Consider the following 23,302-nt stretch of genomic DNA (forward strand, 5'->3'; position numbering starts at 1 on the left):
AGTGATGGGGACGGCGAGTCGGGGGACGTGAAGCAGGCTGAGACCTGCTGAGTGGAGGGAGCGGGCAGGATGGTAAGAGTTTAGGAGATCCAGAGGTAGGGGGGAAGCAAGGCCATGGAGGGATTCGAAGGTGAGGACTTGGAACTTGAACTGTATCTCTGTGTGATACAAAGCCAGTGGAGTTGAGGATGGGGGTGATAGGGTCACAGAGCCTAGTGTGGGAGAGGGCTCGGGCTGCAGAGTTCTGGATGATCTGTAGAGGGAGGAGTTGGGGAGGCTGACAAGCATGGAGCTTGCATAGTCAAGCCTCGATGTTATGAATGCGTGCATGAGGGTTTCGGTGCATTGCTGAGACAGTCATGTCATAATAGGCACTATATGAAATGCAAGGATTATTATTACAATGACAACATTTTGCATTTATATAGAACCCTTCACCCGGGTTCTAACCCTTGACCGTCCAGTGTATTGGGCCATCCTCCCGATATGAAAGGCGTTAAATAAGTACAAGTTATTGTTTGTGGCTCCTCGTATTCCCACAGCGCTCACTTCGTTCTGTTCCTGGGCTAACACTGACATCTCTTAAATGGAGAGTGAGCGATGGAGAGACCATTTCATTCCATTGATAAGTGAACATTGTGATCCTTTTTACAGAAACCTTTTACAGGTTCGAGGGTTGGACAGGGTTCTAATCAGAGGGAGAGAAAGTATTCCTCTCTAATGGTCATTTTTGAGCCCAAGTTTCAATCCAGCTCAGATTGTTTGAATGAACACCTTGATTCCTGACATTGGTGCATGTGTGAAAGCTGTTAGGGGAGTTCTGGTGGGTGCAATTTCACTGCACAAATTGCTCGTAACTCAGGAGCGACTGACAGTAACTGGCTGGTATTTGTGAGCCATAAGAATAGCAGGTGTGGGAAATGTCACACAGGTTCAGTGGGAATCACTTTACTTTGTCCTGAATCAATGTACATCATTGAGGCAGAGTGAAAGTAACTGAACCCTGCATTCAACATACCTGACAGTTGACTTTGATGTGATAGTTGGAAGCTAAAAGAACGAAAACCTCCTTTCCCTGCATTGAGGTGCGAGACTTTTACTTTAGACAACTTTCCTGAAGTTTACTGATGATGGCAAAAGGAATAAATCGGGAGGGGAAATAGCAATTAATATTTGGCAGCACTGGTAGCACAATTTTTTTATTTCCTCTTTACAGTTTTATCAGAAACATTCTCATAAACGTTTTGGATTCTCACATTGTCTGGATTCCAACCTTAGGATGGCAAGAAGAAAATACAAATAAATATTTGACTTAAAAAAAAATTGGCCACCAAATTGAATTTCTCTGAATCTTTAGCACTGTGAATACCTGTCTTCTTCCCACCACCCCCGGCATTTTTTGATCCAGAGCTTCAATGCTTTCATTTGTTGCAGAACGCTTGAATGTAATGTAATGAGTTAGCCATCAGTCAGCTCTGAAATCAAACACAGCCCAGCTTTGCACTGTAGCAGTCACAAAGACATGCACCTACCAACAAATAAAATGGAAGGCTTGAAACAAGCGTTGAAGATCGAGTGTCATGGAACCGGTCTTTCCGACCCTTTTCAAAACTTCAATTAAAAGCATCTTTATCGTGCTTATTAAGCGACACAATGGACCTGTGCGAAACATATCTGTGTTGGGCGTTCACTGCGCAGCAAGTGTTGCAAATTGATTAACCATTTCCAAGGCTGGTGTCTCATTGGCTCAACGTGACAGTTGTTGTGAAGGTAGCTTCAATATTTATGCTTGCTGTCAGCAAAACTGCAGTAAGGTTGAAAACCACATGACGTGCAGCAACCCGAGCGGGGTTGTTCCTAATTTTGGGTTCTGAAGACACTGTTTCTGGCAAAGGAAATAATAATGCTACAATAGGTGTCAGTCACGCCATTGAATCCTGGGGAGCACAAATGCAGTTTGCTGGGAAGCCTAATTCCTGATCTATTTTATACTTGAGCTGGAATTCCTCATCACCTGATGAAAAAGGATATTGCTCAGCGTATTTGTACACTAACCCATTTCAGTTTGCAAATTCACCATAGCTGAAAAGGCTACTGGTGTTATTTTGTTTGTATTTCAAATACTGCAACTGCACACAGGATGAGTGTCATCCTCACTTAAAAGGTGTGCACTCCCAACACACATTACATTGCTCGGCGATTCATACTGTGTCTTGCCTGTATTATATCAAGGTAAAGGGGGTTATACTTTGGTGGGCGGGGAGGAAGGGAGAGAGGAAAGTTTACAGTCAGGTTGGCTAACTGAGCGCCCAAAATCTTGCTATTGAGCATAGGGTTGTCTCTTACCAGATAGCAAACCTACATGGAGCAAAATGTTTCTCAACAGTTTTGAATAACCTTCCTGTAAACATGTTTTTTTTCATCTTTTCAAAAGTGTCCTGTCTTGCCATCGACAGCCAAACAACATCATCAGGTCCTGCCAGTGAAAGGTACCTTTCCCATTGTGACTGGCACCGCCTGAATACATGCCATCACCAGAGGCCAAATGAAAAATGAGTTAATTTACTGCCAGCTTTCGTTGTCCACTTTCCTTGTCAATCACATCTAGGACACCAGAAAGAGACATTGGGATTGATGTGAAAAGTGAAGGGAGATCAGCAAAAAATAACACTCATGACAGCATGTGATTGATGACTGAGGTGACTTCGACGGGAATGAAAAATTCCCTTTTTTTTATTTTCAATAATGCATTTTGTAGATATTAATGTGCCGCATGAAAGAGGTGCAGAAGAAGTGTTTGAGATCAACTTGGGACGTCCTCCCGACTTGAAAGGCGCTATACAAATGTAATTTGTTGTTGTTTTATTCACCAAGTGTGACTTAGTTGGGCTTCCTCACTTCTGCCTGGGTATGAGTTTGTGGATCTCTGAGCTGTATCCTAAAAGCACGACCAGAAAAACCTCGGGTCGAAATAATCGATAACGACACTCAGTATTGATCCTCATTATTGGCTACTAATTTTTTTTAAGTTAATGGGAAGAAAATCCCTATTGGCATCGAGGAATGTCTGGTGTTCATACAAATTTGGGAAGGTTGTAAAGTGGACATCATTTCTGTTCTTCAGAAGCCAAGAATTTAGGGACTTATTTAATATTTATTTGCTGTTACTTGGTGCTCCTAAGCTGGATGACTCTCATGGTGCCGGACATACTACAAAGGCTTGATGTGTGTGAAACCACATAAGTACCTCCTCAGGAATATAATTTGAGCCAGAGTGTGTGTGTGTGTGTGTGTGTGTGTGTGTGTCAGACAGAGCATTTGAAGCTGAGTTCTGCTCTGGGCTATTGTCACTCTGGAAGATTGGAGCAAATGTTTGCTCTTCAGTTGTGGTAGCTACGAGCTTCAATTTCCAGCCTTATAACATGGATGTTAACAGATTGTTGTCCTGTTAAAACTGTGGTCCCTGACTAGAATAAGAAGAAAAATAGCTCTGGGTCCTCAAAGCAAGCATGAAAAAAGCATCACATTACTGATGCAGAAATGATTTGTGTTTCCATATACAGCGAAATCCGCTTCCCCTGGATGCAGAGTAACAACAGATGTTGAATAAATCGAACAAAACCTGTTGGAAATATACTGGTTGACTCGGATGAAAATCCGAAAATCTCAGACACCCCTTAAGCCGGACAAACCATCCATCAACGATGTGTGTGACTTATCAGGCTTTCACTGTAACTTATGGTCGATGCTGTGTAATTTATTGAATTTGTGCAGATTGTCTTGTTTTCCTCTGATGTTACCTGTTTTGGAAGCTATAATAAAAACGCTTGCGTTTGATACAGCGTCTTTCACGTCCAGAGGACTTCCCCAAGCACCTCACAGGGGTTTCCGTACAGTGCAGTGTATTGCAGGCAGAAGACATTCAGCGCTCAAAGGGCTTAAAGCAAAAGAATGGCGTTTTTGTGCTTTGGTCTGGGAAACCCTGGGAAAATGCAAGCTATTATTAGCGTACATTATAATCAAATCATGTAATTCATTTACATGCCTCACAATCTGCATATCAAGCATTTCCCAATCTAATTATACTGAAAGGCAAGATAAACGGCACACCTGAAATTAATTATGAGACACTGTTCATTTTGATTACTCTCTGGAAAGGATATGCTATTTCAGCTCGTTTTAATTCTCTCAGGGTTAAAGCGGCACTTTGTTAAGTTACAAATTCTGATTCATCCTTTGCGTGGCTGTTGGAAATGTTTTCGTATCAAGTCAACTAGGCTTTTCAGTGAAGAACACGTTGATGCTTTGTTTCAAATGGCGGATAGGTTTTCACCTTTGTTTTTAATCACTGATGTGAGGTTGACAATCTGAGGAGCTTACAGGGTTTTGTCTGTTTGGTGATGTACGGCATGATTCCCTAGTTCAGCACAATGTGGTGAATGCTACGTGGGCCAGTGTGAAGACTTATTTTCAGGCCTATGTGAAGGTCCACGAGTCAAGACCTCTTGGAAAAGTTGTAAGCAATTGGAGAGGTGAGAGGCATTGTTTGCCTGATGCCGAGGTTAGGATAGCTTGCAACACTGCGAGAGACTATCCTGTGTCAAGGCGATTTATCATTGCTGTTGGATTTTTAGAGAAAGGTGAGACTGATGGAGTTGCATACTGTTGAGTTCCTGGGAAACTATGAATGAGAGGTGGAGATGAAGTGCAGTTGCTTTCAGTGTCATGAGAATGTGTGTGCGTGTGTGGGTGGGTGGGGTGGTGGGGGAGAAGGAATGTATTTGTAGCTAAAGGCAAATGAGACTGATGTACTGTGTAAAATATTACTGGTCATTTCCCTTGCCATAAGGGAAATATCAGAATGATCAAATCGCTTTTCTGATGAATGCACGGTTGAGTACAGGCCTCTGGGCTCTTTTAAAAACTCGCTTGCTGCTGCGATGGGGAGTCAGTAGGGTGGGTAATCTGAAAGGATGAAACCAAATCGGCTGAAGCACTGTGTTCATCTGAACCCATCTTGTGATCTTTTGTTTTTAAAAAAAGGGTTCAAAACCTAATTATTTCAGTTTATAGACAACACTGTGGTGAGTGCAGAATGCCAGGCTGAGATGGGCTGAATGTGAGGGACCTGCCTGGATGGCATCACAACAGCTAATTTCCTATTTTTTAATGTTAAAGAATGGATTTGGACAGAGCAATAATTTAAATTTATGAAGTTTGTCTGCCTGTCTGTCTGTCTGTCTGTCTGTCTGTCTGTCTACCTGACTGTCACTGTTCCTGTAATAGTGAAGGATAAAAATAATACCCTGCGACATGTAGCTGTTTCAATTCTGTTATATTTACACTATGGGATGCGCACTAGATAACATCTGGCGTGGAACTGGTTTGACGCTTGTTGGTGCAGCTATTGATGGAGATTCTCAAAATCTAATGGAAAATTGATTCCTTTCTCACTGAGACAAGGAAAATGCCCTCTATGAGGAGCACTAACCAGCCAGAGTGGAGATGTGCCATGTTTGTTCAGAGTTTCATTCAATCAGTTGCCTTCAGGAGCTGCGTAGAAATTATACAGAACTTTCTCTCAGTAGATTAAGTAAATTGCATTGATTTGTTTACAGTTTGTGAAGCAATCTTGATGGAACCATGGGTCTTTTCTCGTTCTATTTCTTATGTTCCAAAAGAATCTGCATTCACCACATATTTATACATTATATACACCAAAGCTGTTAGACAGCACAGAACCATAAATGTAGGTGATAACAGAGAGACAGTGCAAGTGCGTATTTGCGTCAACTTGAGCAAAATACCAGGCAGAAGAAACCCTTAGAAAACATTGTCTAAAGAAAGTCCACAGTGGGATAAATGCAATGATTGTTATTACTCGGCCGTTTTCAGCTCCTCACACAAAGAACCACACTTTTAACCAGTTTATCAGCTACTTATTTAAGTTGCTCTGATGATTGGCTGTGGTTGACGCTCTGACCTGTTGTTGTTTAAGAAGCAGCTTTGATGGTGCTATGGAAGGGGGCGGAAGGGTGGGTGTTCTGGATGGATGAGATTGAATGGGCCAAAGGGCCTTCTCCATCCAAACCAATCTTGTGTGACGTCTTGGGCCTGAATATGAATCCAGTCCCCAGCTGAAGTGTTAAGGGTCTCTTCCTTTCATGATCGTCATGGAATACAAAATCAAAATTAAGCGCTTTGGGACGTCCTCCCGACGTGAAAAGCGCTATATCAAATGCAAGGATTATTATTATTAATTTGAAGTGTCTCAGTCTGGAGAGAACAGAAGAAAAATGCATCCCTGTTAATCATCCTGGCGTGAAAGGTAGCAATCACTCAGAGGTGTTAATAGTGCTTTGGTAAACCAATGCTCTTACAAAGTAAAACTTTTACAGAACTAAGCCAACAGATCCCAAGTTTCTTTTTGGAAAAAGAAGCCTTTTATTTTCTGCATTTGATATAGCACCTTAACACGACTTCAAGACATCCCAAAGTGTTTCGCAAGACATGCTGTAAAGTGTTGTGACTGTGTGTTTTGTGGGCAAAAGTTTTGCCATCAGTGTTCAGAAGCGCACAGTGACAACATGAGGAAATGACTGGATTAACTAGTTGGGATTTTCCACTGACTGGCAAGGACCAGTGGTACTGCTTACTGCTAGAACCAATAAGCAACCAATAGATCGCTTCCCCTTGTGTGTGTGGGAGGTTAGTGAAGGAGCTCTCTGGATTCCATACAGGATGAACAATAGCAACTTGCATTTATACAGCACCCTTCCTGCAGGCATTTCAATTACTGCACTAACCCGTGACATAACCTCAAAGTTTGTATCCCAGAATCTTCCGTGTCACTGAAGCCTTATGTTTATGTGTGTGTGTGTGTGTGTGAGAGAGAGAGAGAGTGGGTATGTGTGGACAATCTGTCATCTTCTCTGCCATTGTGAATACTTTGAAGAATGATGACTCCAGCTGAGTGTCTTGCTTAAGACATCTCGTAAAGAGATCTCGTTGGAAGCCTTGTGGATGATCTTCAGACCTTTCCTGCTGTCGTTTTCAACTGTCTGATTTGGGCAAGTGTGTTTGTCTTCTGATAAGCTTTTACCCAGGGCTTGCTACACGATGCTGGCTCCATGTAGCATCAACAATACACAAGCCAAATGCTGTCTTGCACCTTTTGAAGACATTCTGGCGACCTAGCTTTTCAAAACATCTCAAAGCGCTTCACAGGGTATACCGTAAAGTGAATTGACTGTGTATTTTGTGGGCAAAGAGCAATGGAACAAGGGCAGGTGAAGAGGAAAGTGGCCGATGAATGGGCAGGAATTGGCACAATCATTGGGCTGCAGCTAAAGGAATGGATGGAACGTGTTGATCACCAACCTCTAGAGGGAGGAAGGCACCAAACCAGACAAGTCCATTCAAGCTGAGTCATGATAAGAGGTTCAGGGATTTGGAGTAATGAGGTCACCCACAATAATGCATAGGGCTTTCGTGAGAAGCTTTCTTTATCCGCAACATTGCCTGCGGGCTGCTGTTTCAACATGGCTAACAGCTTACTGATACCTTGTTAAAATCAAAGCTCCGGCACTACAAACAACGTCATGTTGAAATACTAAGCAATCAATCTTGAGCTTTATTGGATGTAAAAGCAATTTTTTTTCTCCGCCATGACTGCGGTAATGAATATTTGACTGCTTTCTGCTCCGTGTGAGCGCTTCTCATAGGCAGAGTACTTACCGCTGTCATAATTTTTTAATATGCTTCGAAGAACCGCTTTTTTCATTACGACTTGCACATCAAACAGAAACTGAGACTCCGATCAATGCTGTCGCTACTCATCCTTTCAACCATTCCGTTCTGTGTAATGACAAAGAAGTTCGCAGTCTGCACACCATATAATACCATTAACAGAATCCAGAATATTGTCAAGCAGCCTTGTTGGGAGTTCTTTCATTTGTGTATTGTAAGATCCAATGCACTCGTTTATAGACAGCATTACACTTTTATCTGTTATTTACAAGGCTGCTGGAAACCATTTCCTTTGTCAGGATTGATCACTGTTATGAAGTGTGGGTGTAAGATGCACCTCAGTTGTGAATTGGGTGTGCAGAAGTTTCGTCTGTTACACATTCTGTAGAATTACATGGAATTTACAGTATGAAACAGCTCTTTGGCTCATCCAGTCCATGGCGGAAAATACTCCACATGAGCCTTCACTCTAATTCTCCCTCCCCCTCCAGGCTCCTTCTTACTCCACTATTCCCTTCTCCCTTTTGTTTGCGAGTTTCTTTCTTGAATTCATTGATGCTCTCTGCTTCGAGCAGGGCTTCTGGCATTGAGTTCCACATTCTCACCACCCTCAATGTAAAGAAGTTCTCCTGAACTTTCTTCTAGATCCACAGCTTGAATCTGAATTCAAACAGCACCAGCGACTCTTGAACATTGACTGTGACTCTGCCCCCAGAACAGCACACAACTCGCTGTGCAATGTTTGGTACAGGGCAGACTGCTGCCCTTTAAATGACCGATGCACGGTATGCTCAGAAATTACAGGTTGTAGCCTCGGTGCCCTTTAAACAAGACATTTATGAATCCTCGGTTGTCAGAGAGGAGTGTCAGCTCACTTTTTGACCATATTGGACACTTCTCTCTGCTCTGCCCTTTACTGTGTATGCTTTGTAAATGCTAACTCCACTAATCAACTGCTTCCCTCCTCTATTGCCCTTTTATTTAGTCAATTGGTGCCCTGGCTTCTACAACTCATTTATTCGCGTTGGAGTCCTGTAGCTCAGGGGTTAGAGCACTCGCCACTTAAGTGAGAGGCCTGGGTTCGATTCCCGGTAGGGCGAAACCTTGGGCAAGTTTCCTTACTCCACACGCCTGATAATAATCCCTCAAGAAAAATAATAATTTCCGAGGGTAATAATCCCTTCAAAAATAAATCAATAAAATAATTTGGTCATCAGTCCACGACTGTTTGTGGGACGCTGCTGTGCGCAATTGGCTGCCGGGTTTCACCCACAAATATACAATCAATTCACTTTACAGTATATTCTGTGAAGCGCTTTGAGACAGCTAGAAGACGTGAAAAGCGCTTCAAATGCAAGGATTATCCTTCTTCCCAGCAATACAAACAGCACGAGAGTCACACAAGTGAGTTATCCAGTTATTTCAATGCTTTTGTTTTGCCTTTTTCTCCTCTTCTTAAAGATGTTAATAACAATTCATCCTCACCTTTGATACAGCCACCTATCATCATCCATGTCTCAAAGCACTTCACAGCATTTATTTTAGATTGTAGTGACTGTGTATTTGTTTGTGTGACTTGATTAAGACAAGCCTATGTGGAAAGAGATCATGCTCTCAAGTTGTGAACAACTTATGTGGAAAGAGATCATGCTCACGAAGCCTGCCACTATATTGGAAGTTTATGCTCTGTACACTGACAGTGATCACATTTCTTTTACACTGACTGATAAAATTAACCATATAAAAATAATTTCTCATTAAATATTCCTCTTCTTTTCTTGCGTTGATTTATAGCACTGAGATTGGTTGAGTGGACACTCACACTGTACAAAGACATACATCTCGGTAATACATATTCAACAATTGACTGAGCACAATCCCTTGATTCCTCTCCACTGTGCACATGCTGCAGAGTTATTGGTGGCAAATGAGACGAGGTGAATGAATAGGCTGAAAAAGAGAGCTCCTTTGATACGAGTGAGAATGAGAGAAATGCTAATGGAATATGCCATCTGCAAAATAGAATGTGACAGAGCGGAGGATAGCACAGGCTTTTGGTCCCACTAATCGAGGACTTAAACCTTTACATTTCGGCTTAATAGAAAAAAAAATTCAACTGAGTGTTGAGTCAACTGGGGAGTAATTTCACCTGGGTCTAGGCTTGCTGCTTTTTTTTTTGTGTAACATTTTAGACTGTTTGGAATTTGGCAATTCCTTAAATACAGAATATCGTTTTCAGGATTAAGGCTGTAAATTTCTTTTAAGAACTACAGGAAACCGATTTGAAAGTTACAACTGATTTATTAATTCTAATAATAATAGCCCATTCATTTTATATAGCCCTTATCACGTCGTTGAGATGTCTCAAAGCGCTCCACAGAATATATTGTAAAATGGATCGACTGTGTGTTTTGCGCACAGCAACATTCAACAATTTTCCAAATTCTGGAAGCTCTGAAATGCTTCATAAACAGAGTAAATATATTCCCAGGTGGAAAGCGAATTGTGAAACGTTTAGCCGTTATCCTATGTGAAGGGCGCTTATATAAATGCAAGTGGTTGTAAGAATTACTCAAACCAATTCTTAATGTTGCCGGCTGCTTGTTTTTTTTTAAAAAAAAGAACGCTATTTGATTGAAAAGTGCTTGAGATTAAAAGGTTAAGAAAGGACTTCAATGTTGAGAAGAAAATATTTCAGTAACAAACCGAAGTGATGGAATTGAATCCATTGTTCATAGTCCAACCACTTTAACAGTACCATCAATTCAGCTTGTAGCGGGATGACAGACTGACAGCTTTGAAAGAACAACCAGCTTTGGTCTTCGTCTCGGAAGGCAGTCATGATGTTGTGAGTGAAATGTCAGACCAGATGACAGACACTGGCTCAATTCCCCACATCCCACAAACCAGTTTTTGCTTCCAGGCTGAGTCTATATTTCAATTAAAGAGAAGGGCAACGGGGTCTAATTTATGACATTTCTTAACTCGATTTCTAAGTGACAAATCCAGGTGGTATTCCCATCGACCTCTGCTCTGGAATGAGATTGAGAAATTCTGTAATTTGTGGAGTTGGGCAATACCCGGGGTCAGCTCCAGTCGCTGTTTGCACCATTTGGTTTCTTTACAAAGGAGTCCGGTTAAGAACAAATGCAAATTCAACCCACAATATCTTAACCCGTTCTTTTGTGCTGATATTAGATTCTGTGGATGATTTTGAACATCGGTGTGGATTTCCCCTGTAAACCTAAACGCGATGTGCCTGTGTGATTGAGATGTCAGCACTGACAATTGGAGGAATTCTTCCTGCTGTGACTAGACTCGATTTAATGGTGTAGAAACTCCTCAGAAAATGTACCTGGTTGGATGTCTGAAGCGACCATATCAACTTCACAGTTCTGATCAGTTCTGGACAGGATGCGTCCGCAAATGTTTTTCAGCCATTTCGAAAGCCAATCTACTAACTTGCTCCTGAGTGGAGGGTTCCCAAGATCACAAGATTGGTTCAGATGAAAAAGGACCATATGAAAAATTCAGTTTCCATTGTGTAAGAGTGGACTTTCTGCAGCATTTGCTTAAGTGTTCTGAGTCGCTACCCTGCTTGAGGGGCGCTATCTCTATCCAAGTTGTTGTTGCGCCATGCCTTGGTGCATTTTTGCTATCATTTTTATGTCTGCAAGTAGCGATGAAATTCTTTGGTGTCCTATTGTAGGGAGGCAAGTCTATTGCACCAAGGCAAGTCTTGCCATCCTCACAGCCCAGGACTGTACACTGGGAATGATGAATGCTGCCAGCCATGTTTTAACTTGCTCTAACCGCCTACTGCAATTACTGATGTATTCTGTTTTATGGTGTATATGTCTCTATGTAGTCAATTTAGGACAATGGTGTGACAGTCATTTTCTACCTTACCTCACCTTCTGAATCTGCTGGAAGTCAATTGCCAGATTAGTATTCCAGGCTGGTTTTTCATTATCAGGGGACTTCAGCAACAGCTTGGCAATTTCATAGAGTGTTTTTTTTGTACTGCACTGAAATAGCCAGTTATATTCATTTCAAAAGATGCAGCTCATCAAAAGAATTTTAATAATTGTTCAGCACGGTGAAGATTGCCTAGTTTGCTCTGCTTGGAAATCAATAAATGCTGTTCATTTGGGAATATTTACCCTTTATTATGGAACAAACCTCACAGCACAGTGTGCAAGAATAGACTTTATATCATAACTTTTCTCTTACAGTAGCCCACAGGGGGTTGGTATATTTAAGGAAGGACGTGCTGGCGGTAGGAGGGATAGGGGGTGGGAGGTGGGGAACCATTATTTTTATTAGACTGTTTGTGGGGACACTGCTGTGTGCAATTGGCTGTCGTGTTTCGCCCACAAAAAATATACAGTCAATTCACTTTACAGTATATTCTGTGAAGTGCTTTGAGATGTCTCGAACGCGTGATATGGCGCTATATCAAATGCGAGGATTATTATGATATAGAATTGACCCAGTAGTTTCGATATTATGGTCGATTTCTCTTGGATTTTTATAAGCTTATTGTGCATAAAATTACTGTGTATTTCCCAATGGGACTGCCCATTTGTTTCTCAAAACAGCATTCCACCTTAGTGTGTTTGCAGCACTCCAAGACACTACCCTGCTGTAAAAAAAAGTTCTCAAAGATTTGACTCCACACGTCAAAATTTCACCAAATGCTGGGCATATTTATCACTCTTTCACATGTGTGAAGCTCACAGTGAATTCTCACAATTCTGTTGCCTTATTTCTGACTCCCAACGCGTGGATCAGTATAAACATTGAGAATATTTATTACCATGATTCAGTGTCGTGGTTAATAATAATAATCCTAGCATTTGATATCGCGCTTTATCACATCTTCAAGATGCCTCCAAGTACTTCACAGAATAAAGTGAATTGACTGTGTATTTTATAGGCAAAACATTTGGGTCTTTATCTGCTGCCAACGCATCCGAGATTTAGTCTTGCAATAACTGGGATATCCTCAAGGTAATACTGAGCACCGCAAAAACAACAATAAGTAAATGAAATTACATGGACGTTCGACATTTTAATTTCCCCAGAACATTTCACCCCTAAGCACTTTTGTTTCCGTGCAGTGGGAGGGGAATTAAGCAAGACATGGGCATTTCCATGGCATTTGTAGGTAATGCTGCATCATCCTTGGCGAGTTGGTGTGTTGACATTTTCCTACATTATTGTTTATTATTATCATTGCTTTCCTTTAAACGCGGTGTGTTCAAGGCCCACATTGAGAGCTTAGCTCACTGACGTGTATGGCACTCCAATGCTGTGAGGTTTGAGGTGCCATTTTTTGGGCAAGACTTGATCTTGTGATCAGTTTCTTCTGCTCCGTATATTTTATTTGATAAATAAATTCTCTTCCCCATCCGCCACCTCGAAATGAGGATTCTTAAAATGGTGATTGTCCTGTATTCAGTGCAGTGTTGATTCTGCTCCCCCTCCCTCTCCACTGTTAAAGTGGAGTCCTGTAGCTCAGTGGTTAGAGCACTCGCCTTGCAAGCGAGACACCTGGGTTCAATTCCAGACATGGCGAAACCTTGGGCAAATTTCCTTACTCCACACGCCTAATAATAATCCCTCCAAAACAAACCAATAATAAATTGGTCATCTTCAATCCACGACTGTTTGTGGGACACTGCTGTGCGCAATTGGCTGCCATGTTTCGCCCACAAATATACAGTCAATTCACTTTACAGTCTATTCTGTGAAGCGCTTTGAGATGTCGAGAAGATGCGAAAAGCACTATATCAAATGCAAGGATTATTATTATTATTTATTATTATTAAAGCCCACCTTAAATAGACCTATCTATTTGACTGTACCTTCGCCTATTCCCCCACACACGTAGCTCAGGCTCCCAGTCAGGTCAGCAGCGTTGTGCAGCAGTTTGAGACGTCCTCCCGAGGCGAAATCCTCTGTATAAATGTAAATTGTTATTGCATTTAAGCTTCTGTAATATGTTGCAATTGTGCAGTGCCCATTTAAGGCCAAATTATTGAAGATATACAAGACCTTCCGATGTGGTTGGACAATGATTTGTTCAGTGAATCCCTGAGCACTGGACCACTTTCCTTTATTCTGGTGAATTTCATGTTTGAGAAGATGAGTGGTGCGACTACTGGGGAATGGATTTTTTTCAGTACTAGCAGCAAGCACGCCTAGGTCAAGCATAATGGGAATTTGATGAGGAGAAAATCTCCTGCCTGAAACAGACTCTGAAAAGTACCAATCACCAGCCAAACCGCCTCATCTCTCTGAGCAAGACTGAGATTACACTCAGAATTCAGGCAATTTGGGACCGCAGGGGACAGGATTGAAACTGCCTCAACCGCTATCATTTAGGACGTTTGCAGTCAGGAAAATGGGAATATTTTCACCTCATTAGATATATTTGGATTTCAACTTGAGGTGTCTTGAACCTCGCAGCAGGTGGGAACAGGATAGGATGCGTGGGGCAGGATGGCAGACACACACACACAAGCTACATGTCCCACATGTGTGGTACCTGCACTATAATGCTGCCAGAGGATGTGGGGAGTTAGAATGAAGATTGATGAATTATCAGTGACTGCGGCTGGAGTTTTCATAACTTGTGCATGCACGTGTATCAGCTGATAATGATTTTGTATTTGTCAGAGGCATTAAGACGGATGGCTTCATATTAGCATGACCCTTGTATGATGCTAGTGGAAAATAATAATCCTTGCATTTGATATCACTCCTTCCAAGTCAGGAGGACATCTCAAAGCACCTCACAGGATTCACTGTAAAGGGTACTCCTGTATTTTTATATTTTGTAGGCAGCCGATTTGCACACAGCAATCTCTCACAACCGATGGGACCATGGTTTAACGTTTAATCTGAAGATGCCTGACACTGCAGCACACCTCCAGCGCTACATTGGAGCGTCAGCCAATGTGGGGCTTGAACCCAGCAGGGTGGCTTGATCTATTGGCCCACTTTGAGACTGAAGATGCATTGTACTTAGAAGTTGCACACTGATCTCTCTAGGTATCTGCCTTGGGCTGGCACCCAGCATGAATCCTTGAGCATCAATCCAGAGCCCACCATAAATATGGTATTGCTTGCACAAATTGTCTGCACCCAGCTAAAGTTGTTTTGATGAACCAAGAGCTTGCAAACCCATTACCTTGTGACTGAAACCTTCCTGACAGCCTTTTTTTCAAAGTTAATAACTTGGGTTTAATTGTTATTCATGTGCAAACATTAACTGACTGGATAAATAGCATACATCATATGATTAGGACATTATGCTCTACAAATATGCCTAATTCCAGATCTAGTTAAAATACAGTGAACTTTTAATATTCCTTAACCTTCAGTAATAGGCTCTACCATATGTTTCGTGCAGCATGAGCTGGGTTTGACATTTTCTAAAGCACCGTGTTAAGCATGGCACTAAGCCTCTTTCAGTCACATATTCTTTTGTGGCTAACGTCTATCGTACAGTTTCCAAGTAATAAAGAGCTTTGCAGCCATATTTATACATTATATATGAAGTTAGCTGTGAAAGGTGAATATACACTCAACTTTTAATAATAATAATACTTGCATTTGATATAGCGCTTTTCAAGGCGGGAGGACGTCCCAAAGCGCTTCACAGAACACACTGTAAAGTGAATTGAGTGTATAATTTGTGGGCGAACGCGGCAGCCAATTGCGCACAGCAATGTCCCACAAACAGTCATAGATTGAAAATGACCAATTTATTATTGTTTTTGGTTTTGGAGGGATTATTATTAGGCGTGTGGAGTAAGGAAACTTGCCCAAGGTTTCGCCCTCTGCCTGGAATTGAACTCAGGTCTCTCGCTTGCAAAGCGAGTGCTCTAACCACTGAGCTACAGGACTCCACGGGAGTGGTGACTGTAATGAAAATCGGTTGGAAAGAAGGAGTTGGTTTTGAGAAAAGGCAGGGCAATGAGCATAAATCAAGAGCCCAAAACAGATACATTTCTTCTGTGCTGTAAATTAGTATGGTTCAATGGGTGACACTGGATTTAAATCCAGCTCGGACAGACTACCAACCAATTTTGACAGCATTTTTGGTCCATGTCATAATTATATATGTTTTGTGTCAGTCGATCAGCTATAAAACTAAATGCAACTTGGATTTCTTGCTGCTGCATTTACCTTCAATAACAGTCACTAGACTCAATAATTACCAGTGAAGCACTTTGGCCCATTTTGGAGTGATCAAGCGCTATAAGAATGCAAGTGCTTTCTTTAGCTCAGTGCAGCAGTCCTCACTGGGATTCAAAGCACATTTGGAGCTGTGCTTGTGGTAGTATGTCTTACGTAAATATTTCCTCGGCAATGAGGCTGGCAGGTTTAGTATGTATAGGTCTCGAGTGTACTTGTAGAACTGATTTTGTGTCAATGATGCTTTCTTAAGTGTTCTTTCCATCACAATTTACAAAAGAAATATTTATTTGATGTGGTTTCTCCCTTTGAGTCTGTTTTCTGTGTTTTTAATAAGGGTGTAATTAGAGATGTGAATACAGATGCCTTTATTAAACCAATCTTTACTGTGGACTACAGCTGATATGGGAGCACTAAACAGAAACATTTCAAAGCAATTTCCACTTGACATCTTTTGAATGCCACGAAAACCCTTTGCGTTGGGGAGGTTTTTTGTTGCATGTTTTTAGTTTCCATACATTAGTTGAACGACAAGACCGCTTTCCCAATTAATAAACAAGATAAAGCAAATTGCTCAGTGAATAAAACTGCATTCAGATCTTTTGGAATTGGTGTCTATTTGGGCTTTCAGAATCCAAATGGATGATCGCATTTGGCTTTGAGTTTGAAGTTTCCACTTGAAATTAATATTTCAACACAAGTTTTTGTTTCACCAATGTATCTCCGGCTCTTGTCATGAAGTCTGTACCAGCTTCAGCTACCCAGTGCTTAGTAAATTGTTTTATTCACAGCGCTCCTTTAAGTGAAAATATTAACTGATGCGCAGGAAGAGGAAAAATCTAAAAGGGGAAAGAGCAGGAAATTTGCATTAGAGTAGTTTGCTCCAGTGGATAGCTGGCAATTTCAGGCTCAGCGTCCTATGCTGTAATTTCTATGATTCTGATTCTAAGTAGGAACTTTAGTTGTAATAGTATCGTTTAAATATATATATATATATGATTAAAGTACAGCTGATCATCATCCCTCGGCCTCGCTCCCCTCCCTTGTTTCTTCAAGGCCCATCTGAAGATCTTCCTCTTTGTGGGATTCCTTAATGGGAAGCCACATCAATCCAAGGGAATTCCCTCCGGAAGCAGATTGCATTGGGTTGGGGTCTTCCAAGGGTTGGAGAGAAGTAAGTTCATTCAGAGAACCTTCGTTTGCGAGATCTCGATTCCTTGGTTTAAGTTGATGCGGTGCCTGTTGATGTTTGATGGGCTTTGATGATATGTTACAATGGGAAATTTACTAACCACACACACGCACGCACAGTCAGAGCGGGCAAATACACGTGGAGTGGTCACCTCCCCGGTGTGCGTCTTTCACCCCGAGCACATTACCACGGCTTGAGCTGCTTGCTAATTTAAATTCCTAACACCGAATGCTTTAATTCCTATCTGTTTTGCTTCAAATGGCATTCTACAAGAGTTTTGAGAGGCTTTCACAAGGCGCCAAACCACTTCGAGTGGCATGTGCTGTCACTTGATGCACGCTTTATAATAGACGCTGAATAAAGGGACTAAGCTATTTCAGTGTTCACCATAGTGCACGGATGTTATTAGGAAGGAGTTACATTTCCCAGAAAGAGCCAGCGCAGCTTTTGAGATCTCATCATTTTTTGTTAGCACCACAATGGCACACAGTTATGAAGTCTAATGGCATAATTGCTTGCATTCTTGTGCCGTTAGAGTTAGATCAGCGATAAGAGATTGGGGTTTTGGTGTACCACTTAAAAATTGTGTTAAGTTTCATCTGCCAGCACCACCGAGTCTGTGTGAAGGGGGGTAATAGCTGTCAACCACAGGACTAATTAATCTCCAGCCTGCTGCAAACTGCAGGTACACAACTCTAATGAATTCTGACATTTAATGCTATGGGGATAGTGAACAACATTGTGTATAGTTTAGGATTAATATATAGGCTATCATCTGAGTAGGAATGTGTTGATGTCTCTTTCTCTCAAAAGGCCCATAACTCTGCACTGGCCTAAGACACAGTGAGCTATGATTCTTTTCCTTTAAAGGTGAAGGAAAGGCAGTAATGCAACCTTTTCCCTAGTGTGATATTGTATTGATTCAAGGGTAAGGATTTAAAGGGCCTGTGTTGTCTTTTTAATTGCTTACAACAACTAATTACGAGGTGATAACCGAGTGACAGGATGATGGAATGGCAGAACATCAACATGATTGTGTTGCTTATTAGACCAGGCACTTGTGGAGGAAGGTTAAACACAATGTCCAAGCTCAATCTTGCTGTTTCACTCGCAACAGAATCTTAAACTGGAGCTCGGAATGGAAATACCTTTTATGATTGTTGAAAGACATCAGGGAATCAATGAGCTATTTCATTCCGAGGTGGCCTATTTATGAATCACACTTTTGACGAAATCCCTTTGAGCTTTTAGCTGTTCTTAAAAAAAGGAAAAAAAAACTATTTTCACCGTTTAAAGTAAAGGTCTTCTTTCTTCACAGAATGAGTTGTACTTGTGTATGGCATAAGTATCTGAAAGACTTGTTACTGGTTCATTTTGCACCACTCTTGCTTCTGGATCAGAAGGTTGTGCGTTCAATTACAAGTAATAATAATATTAATCCTTGCATTTGATAAAGTGCTTTTCATGTCTTCTAGACATCTAAAAGCGCATCACAGAATATACTGTAAAGTGAATTGACTGTATAATTTGTGGGTGAAACTCGACAGCGAATTGCGCACAGGAATGTCCCACTACCACACGTAGATTGAATGATCAAATTATTTTATTGATTTCTTTTTGAAGGGATTATTAGCCTCTGGAAAAACGATCTGGCAATCGACTAACAACCGGGTTGGTAAACTAGGTAAACAGGAGTAAGAAAATTTAGCTAAGGTTCGCTGTGCCAGGGAATCGAATTTTGACTGGTCTACCACCTGTGCTCAGCAAATCCCTGACTAAGGAAGCCTGGAGGCAGCACTCTCCAGGTTGTAGTTGTGAAGCTAATTACATCTATTTTATGATAATTGCACATCTTGCTCATTCTTCCCAGCTCTACTACAATGTGCTGATCTTGGTGCAATAGCCCCAGGCTTTACTGGTAAAGTTAATTGCAAATAATTTAAAATAATTGCACAGTCATCCTATTATAATGCTTTGCGTAGAGCTTGTTTGAGGTCTAAACTTCTTTTTCTAAACCAATTAGGTTACCTGAATGCTTTACTTGAAATATTACTTTAAGAGCTAATTAGAAGTGGATTTTGTTGTAACACAGTGCTTTTTGGGGGTGCACGGGGGAGGGTTATATAAAAATAATCACACCCTTCATGTAGAAGCCATATAAATAAGGTATAAAAATGGGACCTGATATAGAGTGTTAAAGTCACCTGTGACTTGTGATAATGCAAGCCATTTTGTAAAGAAAAAAAATCAAGGTCTTTTTTTAATCACATTTTTCCAAAAATAAAATGAAAACAAAGTAAGTTATTGTCTGCAATAATCTCATTAATAATTATCCTTGCATTTGATACAGCGCCTTTCACAGCTGGAGGACATCTCAAAAGGTTTCACAGGAATTTTACTGTAAACTGTAGTGACTGTGTAATTTGTAGGCAATTGCAGCAGCCAATTTGCACCAAGCAGTGTCCTGCGAACCGTGACCAAGTGAATGATCAATTTGATGTGGGGATGTTGGCCAGGACACCCAGAGAAATGCCTTTGTCTTTTTGAATAGTGCCATGGGAATCTTTAACGTCCACATGAACAAAACCATGCTTGAGACCAGCTGAAAGGACAGATGTATTCAGCTTTACAGAAGCAATTGGCTAGCCATGGAGGGATGGTATCCCTTTAACAAAGAGTTTAATTCATTAACACGACTAAGGCAACCGCAAGGTTTACTTAGTCACATTATTTATAGATAACATTCACAATGATGTACTGTTTCTTCTCGTGCAACTTTCTCATAATAAAGAACTGTACCAGGTAAAGTAAATTGGACTGTTAATAAAACATTAACAAAACTAATGGGGTAATTAAAAAAACACAAACCACTACATCACTGCAAAGTATAACAGTGGTTTTTAACCCACTTATACCCAGAGAACTAGTTTTACTTACAATGGCTGGTTTGCATTTCTTTAAATAAATCAACAGAGGCTGTTAAAGGTTTTGTCTCATGGCAAAATGCAGGCCTTAACCTACAGGATATACTACTGTAAAACATCCAGAGGTAGCTAGTAATTGATTGTGAAAAATGCCTTCCTTAGTATCTGCTGCACAAGTCTTTTGATGGTAACTTGTCTGGGGTGAGCAATTTAAGCTGGTTTTTCAAAGTATGATTCAGATTGCCAACCTATAATTATCTCAGAATCCGATCTCAGTCCTCTGGAGGTGAGATTAGTTCTTTAAAACATACAATAATAATAATAATAATGCTTGCATTTGATATAGCGCTTTTCACGTCGGGAGGACGTCCCAAAGCGCTTCACAGAACACACTGTAAAGTGAATTGACTGTATATTTGTGGGCGAACGCGGCAGCCAATTGCGCACAGCAATGTCCCACAAACAGTCGTGGATTGAAAATGACCAATTTATTATTGTTTTGGGTTTTGGAGGGATTATTATTAGGCGTGTGGAGTAAGGAAACTTGGCCAAGGTTTCGCCCTCTGCCTGGAATTGAACCCAGGTCTCTCGCTTGCAAAGCGAGTGCTCTAACCACTGAGCTACAGTACTCCACAACCAGACTTGTAAATAAGCGCAAGGTCCTGGCAAGGTTTAAAACCTGGGGGTAAAATCCTATTATTTCTTACCACAAGAAGTTGTAAACTCATTCCCATAGATTACAAGTTGCTGATAGTTTAATGAGAATCATTGCATTTGATATAGCGCCTTATCACATCATTGAGATGTCTCAACGTGCTTCACAGAATCTCCTGTTAAGTAAATTGACGGTATATTTTGTGGTTGAAATTTTATGGGTGAAAGTTTATATGTATATTGTATATTTTGTGGGCAAAATGTTTACGAAACTGGTCTGTACCACCACACCAAGATTGTATCTGCTGAACAGGCAATTAGCTGTTGTTTTAGCTTGAAGGCTTGAGATGCAATGATTGTTCGGATAAGTGTTTGGATAAGCATTGCTCAAAGCCAGGGTCACAATTGCTGTATTGCACCATTAAGAACAATCCTTTGAGAAGGCAGTGACTCGAACACGAAAAGATGGAGATTTCATCCGATTATTCTGAAAGAGATAAAGGTGCAAAATGCTTTTACTGTAAGCGATTTGCTTTGTAGATTGAAATTGACTCTGTTGCAAATCCCCAGATAAGAGAATAGTTAATGTTCATTCAATTATTTTGAATAATAAAACAAATTGGAGTTTCGATCTTTCATTATGAGTAAATTGACTCTTCCACAAATGTATTTGCAATTCATTATGCAACCGAAGATTCTGAATGGTCTCCTTTAATGTTAATTAAAAAATAAGTAGCATTTTGAAGAACGGTACTTTGAAATGTATTCTTTCTGATATAGAACAAGCTGGGTCAGCACAGGAAATACTTCAGTAATTCAGATGTGCTTACCTTTTTCTAGCTTAGCAGTTATTATGGACTAGTTAAGTAGAACAATAATTTCAGAAAGGGATTTAATGGAGTGAGATAAATCATCTAATATGATATGATGCTTTGGTAACACTGCCTGCCTGTGAATAATGGAAGCAACGCTGACATCAATTTCAAGTGACTTCTAAGTGTTGTTCAATTGTTTCTGTAACACAGGAAATGCTGTGTTACACTGGCGCTGGAAGAGACATTACCACAGTGTTGCTACCTCTGTAAAAGCACTGGATTTGTTTTAGCTACTAGACATTTTAGACACTGTGAGAACCATTTCTGCCCATTCTAGGTATCGAGATGATGCTTTATCGGGACCACAACATTTCTTCCTCTTTTTGCACTCGGAAACAAAGTTGATGATCCGAAGTATCCAGGTTCGATTATTATTATTATTAATAACAATCCTTGATTTTGATGTAACGCCTTATCACATCTTCAAGACGTCTCAAAGTGCTTGCAATGAATTGTACAAATTGTACAAGTACAGGGTACAGTGAATTGACTGTATATTCTGCAGACAAAATTAATTGGGTGATTACATGGGATGACGGACTCCCATGACACATCGAGGTGAGGGTTGATTTCTGATCGACTGGCTGGCGGTTTATTCTCTTTTGGGCTCAAATAAATAAACAAAATGCAGGCTTCATAATGGACTTGAAGTGTTGGGTTGGCAGAAAATAATTTGTTTATCTCCTCTCCTGAAGAATGCACAGCAGATGGGCTGCAATTCCCACATTGTCCTGAAGCTTCAGTAACTCATTGGATTAGCACCAACTCAGAGAACGTTACTGCAGGTGGCAGATACACAGCTGCAGCACCAATACTCAGGCGGTCCCCCAACACAACGGACCAAACCCCCCCCATCCACCTGGACCTTCTCTCCGAGCGCGCTTCTCCGCTAACAAAGTAGCAGCTGGTAAATAATAAAGGAATTGCACTTTGTTCTGAGTATTAATATCTTGTAATGGGAACCAGAGATCCCTAAAGTGGCTTCTTTCCACGCTTTTGATTAAAATCAGCTCATTGCCAATTGAGTACAAGAGACCGTGCAGACTGTCCTTTTGCAATGTCGGGAAGAAAGGAACAAAGTCATAGAATTATCACGCGCCTGTGTTTTGGCTGCCGAATTCGCCCGTCTTTCAATGTCTTGCAGTCGGTGTTGCATTACAGGGCACATTATTATTATTATTATGTTGCACAGGGCACGATTCTTAACACTCCATCCATTTGTTTAGCACCTTAACACATGGTCGAAAGATCTTAAAAGCGAGACAAAGGATTTTTGTTTACATCGACTGTGTATTTGTTGGAGAGGAAAATGAAGGGGGACTGAATGTCTGGAAGAATTATCATGTTAGCAGTATATTTCCAGAGTCATTACCACCAAAGTGTTATATCCACCTTTTTTTTTTGGCAGCCTAGCTTTATTAATTGAGCATCATTTGAAGCCCTTGTTTCGTGAATAGTTAATTTTAAGCATCGGCTCACTCGCACGGACCAATGTGTTTTCCTAAATTGTTTCTTCTGCAGCTGTGACAAAATGCATGAAGTTTTTCACAGTTTTGAGAGTTAGTTGGCCCCAAGGGGACTACGTACGTTACTGATCTGACGTGGTGATAACCTCCCATCTGCTCTCATCTTCGTATCTTGCTTTGTAACCACATTACACTTTCTTCATTACTCCTTAATATTTTCCTTTACGGATTTGT

At 40.9% G+C, this 23,302-nt stretch overlaps 1 non-coding gene across 1 annotated transcript; it reads left to right on the plus strand.

Moving 5' to 3' along the window:
* Window positions 1-8,777: 8,777 nt before the first annotated feature.
* On the plus strand, window positions 8,778-8,849 carry trnak-cuu. The gene has a single exon. It is a non-coding gene; the product is annotated as a tRNA-Lys (tRNA).
* The last annotated feature ends 14,453 nt before the right edge of the window (window positions 8,850-23,302 follow it).

This window comes from Callorhinchus milii, unplaced genomic scaffold, assembly GCF_018977255.1.
Source record: "Callorhinchus milii isolate IMCB2004 unplaced genomic scaffold, IMCB_Cmil_1.0 Scaffold17, whole genome shotgun sequence".
NCBI classification, from domain to species: domain Eukaryota; kingdom Metazoa; phylum Chordata; class Chondrichthyes; order Chimaeriformes; family Callorhinchidae; genus Callorhinchus; species Callorhinchus milii.